Below are 15367 nucleotides of genomic sequence, written 5' to 3'. Positions count from 1 at the left end.
GGGGGCCAACCGAGTACTAGTGGTGCCACTCCGCTTTAGAGACTTCCTGCTAAATCTGGCCCACGATGTCCCCCTGGCAGGGCACCTGGGACAAGATAAAACCTACAGCCGCCTAGTGACCCACTTCTTCTGGCCAAAAATGAGAAACGATGTGCACCAGCATTGCCGATCTTGCCCCACGTGCCAAGCCAGTGGGAAGAGCGGCCGCAAATTAAAGGCCCCCCTGCAACCCTTTCCCGTAGTCACAACCCCATTTGAGAGGGTCGGAATAGACATTGTGGGACCCCTAGACCCACGTACAAGACAAGGCCATCGCTTCATCCTAGTACTAGTGGACCACGCCACCCGCTACCCTGAGGCTATTCCTCTCCGGACCGTCACAGCCCCAGTGGTCGGCAGGGCCCTGATGGGGATCTTCTCCCGTGTGGGGTTCCCCCGAGAAGTCGTCAGTGACAGAGGCACGAACTTTATTTCCAAATACATGAAGTCCCTCTGGCAACAGTGTGGGGTCACCTACCGCTTCACGACCCCCTATCACCCCCAAGGAAACGGACTTGTTGAACGGTTCAATCGCACACTAAAAGGGATGATCGGGGGATTGGAAGAACCCCTCCGTCGCCAGTGGGACGTGCTGCTGCCGTGCCTCCTCTTCGCCTACCGGGAGGTCCCACAGAAGTCCCTAGGCTTCAGCCCATTCGAGCTGCTCTATGGGCACCCAGTACGGGGGCCACTCAGCCTGATCAAAGAAGGCTGGGAGTTGCCTCCGGCCAAGAGTCCTCCAGATGTCTTCCGGTACCTCCTCACCCTCCGCAACCAGTCCCAGCGGTTCAGAGACCTAGCGAAAGCCAACCTAGAGGCCAGTCAAGAGGACATGAAGAGATGGTATGACCAGAACGCCTCATCTATTGAATTCGAGCCGGGGCAACAGGTCTGGGTAATGTCCCCCACAGAACCGTGCGCTCTCCAAGACAAATGGACGGGACCCTTCAAGGTAATCGAGCGCAAGGGACCCGCCACCTATCTGATCGATATGGAGTCCGCCCGGAATCCGCTCCGAGTCCTCCACACCAACAGACTGAAACCCCACTTTGCACGAACAGAACTCAGCCTCTTGATGGCCACAGACAACGGGGTTGAGGACGACTCCGAGCCTCTCCCTGACCTCTTGCGGACCCAGGAGCAAGACGGCTCCGTGGATGGGGTCCGACTCTCGGAGACCCTCACCCAGGAACAACGCCAAGAGTGCCAAGCCCTCCTATCACGATTTGCCAGCCTGTTCTCCCTCACCCCAGGTGTCACTTCCTGGTGTGTGCACGATGTGGACACCGGAGACAGCCCTCCTATCCGCCACCGGGCCTACCGCGTACCTGATCGGGTACGGGCCTGCATCCAGGCGGAAGTAACTAAGATGCTCACGCTCGGGGTCATCGAGCCCTCCGACAGTCCATGGGCCAGCCCGGTCGTACTGGTCCCCAAAGCAGCCGCCCCCGGAACCACACCCGAACTCCGGTTCTGTGTCGACTACCGGGGCCTGAATGAAGTCACCAGAACGTACGCACACCCCATCCCCCAGGCAGATGAACTGGTCGACCGAATGGGCGCTGCCCGTTACCTCAGCATCTTCGATCTAACGGCAGGCTATTGGCAGATCGGCCTCACACCCCGAGCACAAGAACGTTCTGCCTTCTCCACCCCCGATGGCCACTATCACTTCACGGTCATGCCCTTCGGCATGAAAAATGCCCCAGCGACTTTCCAACGGCTCGTCAATCAGGTCCTGGCGGGGCTCGAAGAGTTCAGCGCCGCCTACCTGGACGACATCGCTGTGTACAGCCACCACTGGACCGAGCACCTCCACCACCTCCAGGCAGTGTTGCAAGCCCTTCAGCGAGCTGGCCTCACGATCAAGGCCAGCAAATGTCAAATTGGACAAGGGTCAGTGACCTACCTCGGACACCAAGTGGGAAGCGGTCTAGTGGCCCCTCTTCAACTGAAAATTGCCGCCATCCAGAACTGGCAACCCCCTAACACTCAAACTGAGGTGCGAGCCTTCCTGGGCCTCACGGGCTACTACCGAAGGTTCGTGAAAGACTATGGTACCATCGTGGGGCCTCTCACCGAACTCACGTCGAAAAATCAGCCCAAGAAGGTGAACTGGACCCCAGAGTGTCAAGCGGCCTTCGAACAGCTAAAGGCCGCCATGTGTTCCGCTCCTGTACTCCAGGCCCCAGACTACAGCCGGGAGTTCGTCGTCCAGACGGACGCCTCCGACCAGGGCATTGGGGCGGTCCTGTCCCAGGTGAACACCGAAGGCCTTGATCAACCGGTGGCCTTCATCAGCCGGAGACTCCTACCACGGGAGCAACGCTGGAGCACCATAGAGAGGGAAGCCTTCGCTGTGGTATGGGCCCTCAAGAAGCTCCGACCCTACCTTTTTGGCACCCACTTCCGGGTGCAGACTGACCACCGACCCCTGCAGTGGTTGATGCATATGCGGGGGGAAAACCCAAAACTGCTACGCTGGTCCATCTCCTTGCAAGGTATGGACTTTACCGTTGAACACCGGCCTGGGTCTGACCACGCCAACGCGGATGGCCTGTCCCGGTTTTTCCGCCTCGACGAAGAGAGTCCCCAAGAGGATGGGTAACTCTCCCCGCCTTCAGCTGGGGGGGACGCATGTTGGACAGGCCACGTGACGGGCCGCTCTCCCCCGGCTCGACCAAGCCCGAGCCAGTCATACAAGCACCACACCCCACCATTGCACGTCCTACGTCCCCTCAGGGACACCCATTTCATTGCTTGCATAAGGGCTGATGCCGCCCTTGCTATGCACTGCTGGTCAGGGGCGCAACTAGGTCTTAATTTCGGGGGCTAACATGGCAGATGAAGGGGCGTGGCTAATGTAAATCAATGGGGCGGAGCTAAAATGGCAGATAATCAGGATCGGTTAATGCTCAGGTCAAGCTGAGAAAAAAATGTGGTGAATTCTGCATTTGAAACTGGACAACAATTAAAGCACACATTTTTGTTAGTTTGATGCATTGCCCCCCAAAACCCATACTCACCCCGAATCTTAAAATTACCCCTGGCACACCAAAACACATACCCACGCTGAACCCTAAAATTAACCCCATGGCACCTCAAAACCCACACCCACCTTGAACAATGCATTCCCCCCTGGCACCCCATAACCCATACCCACCCTGAACCCTAAAATTGCCCCCTGACACCCCAAAACCCACACCTGCCCTGAACCCTAAAATTACCCCTGGCACACCAAAACACATACCCACGCTGAACCCTAAAATGTCCCCTGGCACCCCAAAACCCATACCTACCCTGAACCCTAAAATTGCCCCCTGGAACCCCAAAACCCATACCCGCTCAGAACCCTAAAATTACCCCCTGGCACCCCAATCCGTAACCCACCCTGAACCATAAAATTACTCACTGGCACCCTAAAACCCACACCCACCCTGAACTCTAAAATTACCCACTAGCACCCCAAAAAAAAATGAACACTACAAACTTACACTACATTTGCATATTTGGAGGGGACTGTCCTCTTTGACGTTTCTATGTATGTAAGTCAAGAACAACATTCACAGTAACCTAGATATGCAGGCAGTAGGTAATGCTGTGCTGAAAAATGCATTAAAGTTACTGGAACTTACACAAAAAACTGCTGCCTGCTCTTCTGATACTATACTGTGGAGTCTGGCTGATCAGCAGCACTGTGTCCTGGCATCCAGCCCCTCCCGAAGGTCTCACTGTGTAGATCAATGTGGGTCAAATGCACAGACAGCAGGGGACAAGGGATGGCCAGTGCAGGTGAAGCTTTTCCTTTGTAAATTAATTCCTGCTGGCGTCATAGCCCAGGGTTTACTGTCTGTGCACTTGTATGGAATACACATCTATACAAGTGCACAGACAGCACACCCTGGGCTAAGATGCCAGCAGAAATTCATTTACAAATTAAAAGCATCACCTTAACTGGCCATGCCTTCCCCCTGCTGTGCACATCTTCACACCCCATGCTCACAACCCATCAAGTGCTTAGGTGAAATCCCTGCCTTCAGGCAAGGATTTCACCTCTGTGCCACTCTAAAGGAAACACAAGAGGTCAGGGCAGGGGGGTTCACTCGCTGAAACTGTTCAGAGGCTCGCTGTCTGGCTCTGGCTGCTGGGCCTCTCAGAATTCAAGAAACAGAACAAAGTGGCTGATCAGGAAAGTTAAGGACAAACTGTGGCCTCTCAGAAAGCATTAAAAAAAATCACTTTCTCGGATCGGATGCGCAGCCTTCTTGCATCATTTCAGTGCGTGTCATCTTAGCCGGGCAGAGGAGGCGAGGGGGGGGGGGGCTGAAGCCCGGTGAGCCCAATGAATGTTGCGCGCCTGCTGCTGGTGCATAGCAGGTATTAGGCGTACTCTGGCCATGTGTCGAAGGAGCTTGCTGCACTAGGCACGTTATTCATTTATAAAAACATGAAGTGTCAGGGCCCTCTCAGGAGGTCACTGCAGCATACACCACCCATTGTCCCTACCAGCGCTGTCAATGACAGTACCAACACAACTACTAACCATCACATTTCTACAAGTGAGGCGATTTAGATGATTTCAGGACCCAAAATCTATAAGAATGGCTTGGGTGGCAGGTATTAGTCACTTTAAATCTATATTGAATTAATAAACAACTATTGTTGGGCTTGTCTCTAAATTAGACAAACAGCGCCACCATGTTGCAGACTGTCATAAGTGCTGGTGTTGTCATTTAAGTGCTGGTGCCGAGCACTGGAAACCCCCGGCTCAAGGTAAGCACTGTTCTAGGCATTCACTGTTCTCGAGAAAAAGTTGTCTGGTTCCTTGTCTGTGGACACTCCCTGCCTGTAGGTGAAAAGAGGCAGGTGTAGGCTGCCCTACTAACCCTAACTCCCAGCACCAGATTGCGAACGAAGTTGCAGGAAAAGAAGGCACTGAGAAAACCCTTCTGCCCGCAGATCAGCCAAATACTTGACCCAGCAAGTTACACAAAAAGTAGGAAACAAAGTAATTCACAGTATTGCAGAGAGGAAGTCTTTTTATTTCTAAGGCAACACAAAAGGAAAAGCAGAGAGGGAGACAGAAGGAGAGAAAGAAAAAGATAAGTAGATAAAATAAAAGTAGTGGTCGACAGGATGGTGAAGGGGCAAGGGAATACAGAGCGAGAGAGGGAGGTGGGACAGAGAAGTCAAAAAAAGGGGGAGCTATAGAAAGACAGAGAGTCAGTGATGGAAAGAGATAGGCAGGCAGACAGAAAGGCAGTGAAAGACAGGGATAGACACATGGACACTTGCAGAGAGACAGATACAAGGAGAGCATGCAAAACACAGAGCGAGAGAGAAAAAAGACGGCGAGGCAGAGACGTGCCCAGGAGAGACAGCAACAAAACAGATGGAGAGAATCAGAAAGAGGCAGGGCATGAGAGAGAAAGAAAGAGACATATCGACTGGGAGACATAAAGACGGTGTGAAAGAAAAAGAAAAAAAACGTTGCAAGAAAAACAGCAAGAGAAAGAAAGGAAGAGACACGGAAAGAGAAGCAGAGTCAGGGAGGGATGAGGAAATAGAGACACAAAGAGGCAGAGGAAGAGAAGGAGAGAGGAAGTCAAAGGAGACAGTAAAAACAATGAAAGACAGAGGAAGGTGGCGCAAGAAAGACAAGGACAGACAGAGAGAGGCAGAGTGACAGGGACACCTACAAAGTTAGAGAGAAACAAGCATTTGCAATGCAATGGTCTCGGCATCATTAAAGGTAGAGCTATTGGCATTGCTCATGACAATTTTTTTTTCTTTAAATCAAAAATAAATGGGCATTGTCATTAACATTGCCAATACACAGCACTCTGCACTCAACAGCACACAATGCTCTGCACACTTGCTCTGCACTCACCACTCTGCACTCACCACTCTGCACTCACCACTCTGCACTCACCACTCTGCACTCACCACTCTGCACTCTGCACTCACCACTCTGCACTCACCACTCTGCACTCACCACTCTGCACTCACCACTCTGCACTCACCACTCTGCACTCACCACTCACCACTCACCACTCACCACTCACCACTCACCACTCACCACTCTGCACTCACCACTCTGCACTCTGCACTCACCACTCTGCACTCACCACTCTGCACTCACCACTCTGCACTCACCACTCTGCACTCTGCACTCACCACTCTGCACTCACCACTCTGCACTCTGCACTCACCACTCTGCACTCTGCACTCACCACTCTGCACTCACCACTCTGCACTCACCACTCTGCACTCACCACTCTGCACTCTGCACTCACCACTCTGCACTCTGCACTCTGCACTCTGCACTCACCACTCTGCACTCACCACTCACCACTCTGCACTCACCACTCTGCACTCACCACTCTGCACTCACCACTCTGCACTCACCACTCTGCACTCACCACTCACCACTCTGCACTCACCACTCTGCACTCACCACTCTGCACTCACCACTCTGCACTCACCACTCTGCACTCACCACTCTGCACTCACCACTCACCACTCACCACTCTGCACTCACCACTCTGCACTCACCACTCTGCGCTCACCACTCTGCGCTCACCACTCTGCACTCACCACTCACCACTCACCACTCACCACTCTGCACTCACCACTCTGCACTCACCACTCTGCACTCACCACTCTGCACTCACCACTCTGCACTCACCACTCACCACTCTGCACTCTGCACTCACCACTCTGCACTCTGCACTCACCACTCTGCACTCTGCACTCACCACTCTGCACTCTGCACTCACCACTCTGCACTCACCACTCTGCACTCTGCACTCTGCACTCACCACTCTGCACTCACCACTCTGCACTCACCACTCTGCACTCACCACTCTGCACTCACCACTCACCACTCTGCACTCACCACTCTGCACTCTGCACTCACCACTCTGCACTCTGCACTCTGCACTCTGCACTCTGCACTCACCACTCTGCACTCACCACTCTGCACTCTGCACTCACCACTCTGCACTCACCACTCTGCACTCTGCACTCTGCACTCACCACTCTGCACTCTGCACTCACCACTCTGCACTCACCACTCTGCACTCACCACTCTGCACTCACCACTCTGCACTCTGCACTCACCACTCTGCACTCTGCCCTCACCACTCTGCCCTCACCACTCTGCCCTCACCACTCTGCACTCACCACTCTGCACTCACCACTCTGTACTCACCACTCTGCACTCTGCACTCACCACTCTGCACTCACCACTCTGCACTCACCACTCTGCACTCACCACTCTGCACTCACCACTCTGCACTCACCACTCACCACTCTGCACTCACCACTCTGCACTCACCACTCACCACTCTGCACTCACCACTCTGCACTCACCACTCTGCACTCACCACTCTGCACTCACCACTCTGCACTCTGCACTCACCACTCTGCACTCACCACTCACCACTCTGCACTCACCACTCTGCACTCACCACTCTGCACTCACCACTCACCACTCTGCACTCACCACTCTGCACTCACCACTCTGCACTCACCACTCTGCACTCACCACTCTGCACTCTGCACTCACCACTCTGCACTCACCACTCTGCACTCACCACTCACCACTCTGCACTCACCACTCTGCACTCACCACTCTGCACTCACCACTCTGCACTCTGCACTCTGCACTCACCACTCTGCACTCACCACTCTGCACTCTGCACTCACCACTCTGCACTCACCACTCTGCACTCTGCACTCTGCACTCACCACTCTGCACTCTGCACTCACCACTCTGCACTCACCACTCTGCACTCACCACTCTGCACTCACCACTCTGCACTCTGCACTCACCACTCTGCACTCTGCCCTCACCACTCTGCCCTCACCACTCTGCCCTCACCACTCTGCACTCACCACTCTGCACTCACCACTCTGTACTCACCACTCTGCACTCTGCACTCACCACTCTGCACTCACCACTCTGCACTCACCACTCTGCACTCACCACTCTGCACTCACCACTCTGCACTCACCACTCACCACTCTGCACTCACCACTCTGCACTCACCACTCACCACTCTGCACTCACCACTCTGCACTCACCACTCTGCACTCACCACTCTGCACTCACCACTCTGCACTCTGCACTCACCACTCTGCACTCACCACTCACCACTCTGCACTCACCACTCTGCACTCACCACTCTGCACTCACCACTCACCACTCTGCACTCACCACTCTGCACTCACCACTCTGCACTCACCACTCTGCACTCACCACTCTGCACTCTGCACTCACCACTCTGCACTCACCACTCACCACTCTGCACTCACCACTCTGCACTCACCACTCTGCACTCACCACTCTGCTGTGGGACCAGGGGACTGGATCAGCGATGAGCTGCAGAGCAACATAGGCGGTTCACGTTGGGGGCGCAATGCTCCGGGCAGCAACAGTTTATTGGCCGAGGTTGTGCGAGCCTAGAATCCTGCTGTCTTCATACGGTCTGGCCGGGGGTATCAGAGTTGGACCAACGCAGAATGCTGCAGTCCCGCGTGCTCGGCCCTGGAATGATACTGACGGCAAAGATGATCACTCTTGCAACGAGCTTAATTAAAATAATTAAGTACTTTTGCGCATTGCTTGCTTCTTGCGCCGGCAGGATAATGTATAAGACGCGCAAAGAAGTCACCAGTCCACCGAGCGCTCAGATTTCATCAGTGACACGGCTGGAGCACCTACTTCCGGTTTGGCCGGCAATGCTTCCGGGTCGCCGCAGGCAGCGCGGCGGCCCGACCTGCACGGGGAAGGGAGGCAGCTTTCGAGGAGGACAGCACCTGGCCGCGAGCGCGTTCTCGTGCGCGTGGCCTTAACAAATCGCCCCGCACGGCCAGTGCTGTCCTCCTGGGAAGCTGCGGCGCTAACAATAAGGTCTCTGGCGAGAGCGAGCTTCGCTCGCTTAGCCGAGACCTAAAAAGGGAGAGCTAAGATCTCTCTGTCCACTCTCTCTCTCGAACTATCTACCTCAATATCTGTCTCTGTCAGTACCTATCTATGTTTAAGTTAGTCTAAGTATCTACCCACCTTTCACTCTATAGAATACTCTCTCTATTTTTAGGTCTCGACCTGCGTATGCACAAGCGCATTGCAGCTCGAGACATATAGAGGTGGATCAGGAAAGCTGATCAAGGGGCTTTGGCAGGCGGATTGCGCACAGTGCATGTGCCCGTGCACGCGCTTGCCATTTGCTCCCCGACGCTCGGCATCAGACTTCAAAGTAATCCCTTCAGGTTCCCCGCCCCCGCCACACCAGCCAAGTCAACCTGCCACGTCACAAACAACCATTTGTCTGTGCCTCCCGCCTCCCGTCACACTTCAAAGCTGCTGCTCCCCGCCCTCGCATCAGACTTTAAAGCAATGTGCTCTTAGGACTTGTGCCCTGCACTGAGGTAAGACCAGCGAACCGGAGCACACAGCAACCAGGCCGCATGCTGCCTGCAGCGCCGTCCAGCAACCCTACCGCTGCCTGCACACAGCTCAGGAAAGTGTTTTACCACTGACAGCCCTTCTCGCTTTAGGACCAATGCAAAGCCACTACGGATGTCATTGAAGAACACCAGTTTATGTCACATAACGCTTGGCAGTAAAATCTAATTGCGATAACGCCTTTCAGTAGAGGCAGGAGATGAAATCAGATGGACAGCCTTGGTAGTCAACAACCCAGCTCCAACACAGATTCACTCACTACCACCCTTCAATAGTGCTGCCCAAGTCTCCATACCTACTCTCTCAGAAGCATTCAATTAGTTATATAGCGCCACTCATACCAGTGCAGGGTGTCAACACTTACATCATTCACACTACACAGAGGCAGTCAATCATAGGTGTGTAAATCTGTGAATAGGAAATGTTAAATAAAACTACAGGGTGTAGGAGTCACATGTCATCCATACTTGTAGACAGTATTGTTTAAGAGTGCTTGGTCCGGATGTTGGAAGTGGGTTAATAGTAGGGGCAAATGTATATCTGTCCCCGGCAATAAGGACACTACCTCAATATATAGCTCCATACCAGTCTTTGAAAATTATTCTCATGCTCAACCCTTGCTAGCTTGGCTGTTAGCAGGTATGTAAAGCATTTAAAAACACCAATTCAGTAAATAATTAAGACACAACACAATAAAAATCCAACACCAATTTATAAAATTAAAAAATATTTTTTTCTTTAAAATGAAAAAAACCCAATGCAGGGAAACGGGAATATGACTTTTAAATTTTTTTGCATGATATAGCACATAGAAATGTATATCCCCTTTCGGTACATCTGGTCATGCTGGATCTGCTCAAAGTCAAAGTTTCAGGCCGACCACGATGAAGCCCTGCAGGGGCTACTCCTTGCGGTAGGTCTCGCTCAAAGTTTTTACCTTCTGACTTGGAAACTTTTCTGGAGCTTTTCTTCACGGGGTCCGTCGAAGCTCTCAGCCACCCCTGATTCCGTGAGGGTTCACCAACTTGACTTGCAACGAACTCCCAGTCAAACTTATGGAAGTCCAACCTGCGGAGCTTTCCAGCGGTATGAGCTAGGGATGCAGGCTGGCAAAACAGTTGATGGTGGGTGGCTTGGCTCTCATGGTTGGCCCGGTCACCTTTTCTAAGTTCAGAATTAGAAATGTTTGCAGAGCTTTTTCTTGCAGGTTCCCTCAATACTTTTCACTAGGCTGGATTCGGTGAGGGTTCGCCAGCTTGGGTTTCTACCTATGCCCGATCAAACTCTGGAAGTCGGACCCCTGGAGCTTTTCAGCCGGAAGAACGTGGGCGGCAGGCCAACTCATGGTTGATGGTTGTCGGCTTGGCTGGCCAGAGTGAGTCGGTCCACTTATAGAGCTTTTTACCAAAGTTGCTCCAAACTTCTCCAAACCTCTGGAACTTCTTCCTGAAGTTTTCCAAAGGGTCTCAAAGTGTCCAAAACGTACTCCACGGGTCTGGAATCTCCAAGATGGTCCTTGAAATGGACTTCAGTTACCACAATCCACTTGGACAAACCCCTTTCAAATTCACTGGTAGTTCTCCAGGCTGGGGATTCTTTGTGGGCCAGGTTATCTCTGTTAACCTTCAGCTTGCAGGGAGTCCACTCTTTAGTCCGTTTGAAGCAAGGTAGTCCATAGGACTGTAATTCCAGATTGTGCAACAGGCACAATCTTCAGTCCAGGGCCTGGTTGGTTCAAATCAAACTCCTCAGCAGGGACCCTTCTTCTCCCAAGTTTGAAGCAGCATGATCTGAGAGGCTTTGTCCCTTTCAGAAACTTATTCCAAGTTCTCTGGGTCAAGAAGGAGGACACTCCTGTCCAATGAGGTGCAGGGCAATGCTCCAGGGTGTGACCACATCCTCTAAAGTGGGGCATTATTTCCCCAAAGAGAGCATAATTTCTCCAAAATTCATCATGGCTGATTTTCCAGCAGAGAGAGCAGAACTAACTCAACCAGCCTACAGGATGGCTTCATATACCTAGGTCCACTACCCTTACATCTGGGAATTCATCCTTAATCCCCCCATCCGGCTGTGGGTGTGTGCATTGTGGTCTCTGAACACACGCCCACCCACATGCCCACCTAAATGTTTTTTACCTGGACAACGTTGTCAGGCTGCATGCGCCTGTGAACGCACACGCCCACCCACACGCCCAGCTTTTTTCTACGGGGACAACGCTGTCAGGCTGCATGCATCCCTGAACGCACACGCCCACCCACACGCCCCCGACACAGCAACGCCCACGCCCACAAGGGAATACTTTACCCCTAATGTTGTTTGTCGTTTGTAATTTATATGGTGGCCAGATGTATAGCCTATGTCCATCTCCTCAAACTCCCCTTTCCAATGGTGTATTGTGTGTTCTGATTGGAGCTGTACTTCTGGAGTTTACCCGCCTCAAAGGTTCCCAGTTCTCGCTTTATAATAGTAGTATAGATATATATATATCAATCCTACAATGTTCTGTCTTGAGAACCCCACTTTCTGGGGGTTACCCCTGGGTGATTTCCTTAGCCCCCAAGGAAACTGTGGCCATTGTGGAGAAATTACTTGCCAGCCACTCGCCTGAGATGTACTAAGTTATACCTAAAGGTGTCAATGGGTGTTTAAAATATGACAAATTTCACAATGACTCTCTTGATTTTACACTGGGTGATCTGGGGGAGGGGCGCCTGAACCTCTACAAACAGTACACACACATAAACCTTGTCATTTTATAACAAATTGCATTTATGTGCAATTCTTCTGTAAAAGGGAGTGAGTATTACCATCTTATTAATGAACAACTCAACAATTATAAATATTTTCAGAGTGAATAAGAGACATACCCCAAATAATGTTAATCAGACATCCACAAGCAATTAGAATAAAACTTCCTATTTGCATTGTGGCATTATGCTGTTGTTATTAGAGTACCCTACCTTTTTTAAATACCATTTCCTCTCATGGATCAGGTGTGTGCCTGCTCGCTTGGCGCACCCTGTTTGCAACACTGAGCTCTAAACACTGCTCTCCTTCAAAGCATCTTTTAGTGCATGGAAATATTCGTTCTTGTTGAGCTGGGAAGGTGAAGCCTGCTATAAGTAGGTCTGTAATTCGTGTAATTTGGGACATTTCGTGTTGCACTTGTATCGTGAAATTACAGAAATGATGCCTTTACACCATGGCACGCAACTGTGCGCCATTCGTTGTAAAAAATGTCCACAAATGACACTCTTGGTCAAAATGCACCGGGAATTTACCGGGAATGTCCAGTAACAACACAGCGCGGGCAGACGTTGTTCATTGTGCTTTGGTTTTTTGTACTAATTGTTTATTGCGAAATGCACCCTTGCATCAACAATTGACGTGAGGACGCATTTAATGCTATTACATTGTTCTACGTGATGCATTTGCATTTCATATAGTTTCCCGTAATTTTGCCCAGATTTCTTGCAATTCCATGAAAGCAAATTATGTTAATTTTGCGCACCCATAACTATGATGTCTTTCTACAGAAAATAACTTGCCTGAGAGCCACAAACAAAGCTACTATTCTGCTAAATATTACATTTCTGTTTCACTGAAGCAACCCAGAGAACACGATTTGCACACTCAACACATTCCAGAACTAAACGAAGAAACCTCTCATTTCTTTTAATGCTGCTAATCGGATCTGGGGTACCCATGCTAAGTGAGCGCCCTTAATGCAATATTTGTTGGATCATATTAGCATGTACTGAGGCTTTTAATGTATAGTAACACTGTTGAACACATGAGGAAGACTGCAGCTAATATTGTGGAGTCAAGGCATCCACACGCTGAAAATGTAGTACCGGACTGCAGCACACTTTAATGGCGGCAAGAAATTACCGAAGACCAATGGATCTTAAGGGGAAGGTGCCTGATCCCATTTATGACATGAATGCACATATCTGCCATTGTTTAAGAAGAAAAAGAAGCAAGGAGGTAAGTGTCAGGATAGTCAAACCCGGCCCGAAGGTATCAGAGCACTTTACATGAGCACTCAGTCCGCCAAAGTTCCCCGCGCTTGACCTACCTCAGTTCGCTCCAGTCTGCCAAAGTTCACCGCTCCTGTCTGCCGCTCCTCCCCGCGCTTGTGATAATGTCAGCACGCACGTCGTTAGCGCACACGGCCGGTGCTACTTCCAAGGGACTACTTTTTTTTTAACATATATTTTATAAAGAATGTATATTTTTTTGTGGTATATAGCCTATGTCACTCTGCAGACCCTGACAATTCCAATGATGTATTGGGTGTTTGGATTGGCGTTGTGGTTGCCGAGTTTACCCGCCTCAAAGGTTCCCAGTTCTTGCTTTATAATAGTAGTATAGATAACCTCTTGCAATGTTAACCTATGGGCTGGGAATCTGCAATGGAAAAATTAACTGGCCAATTTCTCCAATACCAGGGCCTGTATAAGGATCCTCCTTATACCTACAGGACCCTCACCTATAGAATACATAGGAAAGACTTTAGGGGTTCTGATTATATCAGAATATTGCAGATCCTCACTGCTCCTAGCACAAAAGCCGATTTTGGGAAGCACTATACTACAATGTAGGCAGTGAAATGTGCAATTTCACTAAACCCAGGGCATATAACACTCATTTTATAAGGGCCCTCCTTGTAGATACCTGACCTCTAACCCCTAGGACACCTAGGGGAACCCCTGGGGATACCTAATATGCCCCAACGTTGTAGTTTATCAATTTGTAAGTGCCCTAAACCCAAAAGTCAAGATTGGGCTCAATTTCCATTTTAAAAGCAGTCCTCCAACACGGGACTGCTTTTAAACTGACCCCAGGCTACAGCAGTGCACACATGCAAGAGCAGTAAGGGGTTCTGGCCTCTAAACCACTATGCCCTAATATATACTATGTTCTTAAAGGTAGTTTCAATCCCCATATTACGTACTAGGGCCGTATAGGAGAGGTCATGTCAATCATGGAGGTACCCTAACCCATAGTGCACACAAGTGTATGTAGGTGTTTTTACTGTATTTGTAAGTGTCTCTTTCAACATAGCACTGGCCCTGGGCCTGGTTAGTCAGAGGCCAGGGTCAGTCAGAGTCAGGTACCACCAGTACCAGTCAGCAAAAACTTGGGGAGTGCCCAGGGCACAGATTGCTTTGCAACACTAGAGAAGCACAAACCCAGAATTTAAAACATAACACCATGGTTGGGGGTTCTCTTTAATAATCGGAATTGATTTCCATCCTAATGAACCCATTTTCAAACTTTAGGATAATGAAAGACTGGGTAAAAATCATAACGTTCTGTAAATGTAAATGTAAATGTATTGGCATTTATATAGCACACTACTTACCCGTAGGGTCCCAAGGCGCTTCGACCGCTGCGAAACCCTTCCTGGCTTCCCTGAGAGATGGTCCCTTAATGGGTATCTCCAGGGTGAGTCCAGGCATCCCCGGCGGTCTGGTGGGGCCGTTAGTGAAGATGAGGCAAGCTAATGCCCAGAGTTGCCGAGTGTGATCGCTGATCAGAGTGGGCACCGAGGCGAGAGAATTATCGAGTCCACTGACCCTGGTCCAGAAACCTGCCGCGCCGGGAATCGAACCCTGGTCCCGGGCCGTCCTCTGCTCTCGGGTCTGCCGCCTCTAACCAGTGAGCCACACTACTTCATGATTCTAATCTATACCTTGCAGTTTTCATGCAGCTCTTTGATGACGGTGAATAGCTCACTGTTCAGTGTTAGGATTTTAACTTATAAACTGCAAATAGCACAAGAATCCTCCAGAGAAAGGCAGTAACTCACTGACCTGTTTACAATATATGCATTTTGTGATCTGCGTG

The sequence above is a fragment of the Lissotriton vulgaris genome, chromosome 4_1 (assembly GCF_964263255.1).
Source record: "Lissotriton vulgaris chromosome 4_1, aLisVul1.2, whole genome shotgun sequence".
NCBI lineage: Eukaryota > Metazoa > Chordata > Amphibia > Caudata > Salamandridae > Lissotriton > Lissotriton vulgaris.
The sequence above is the reverse complement of the archived record's forward strand: the minus strand, read 5'-3'. Positions refer to the sequence as shown.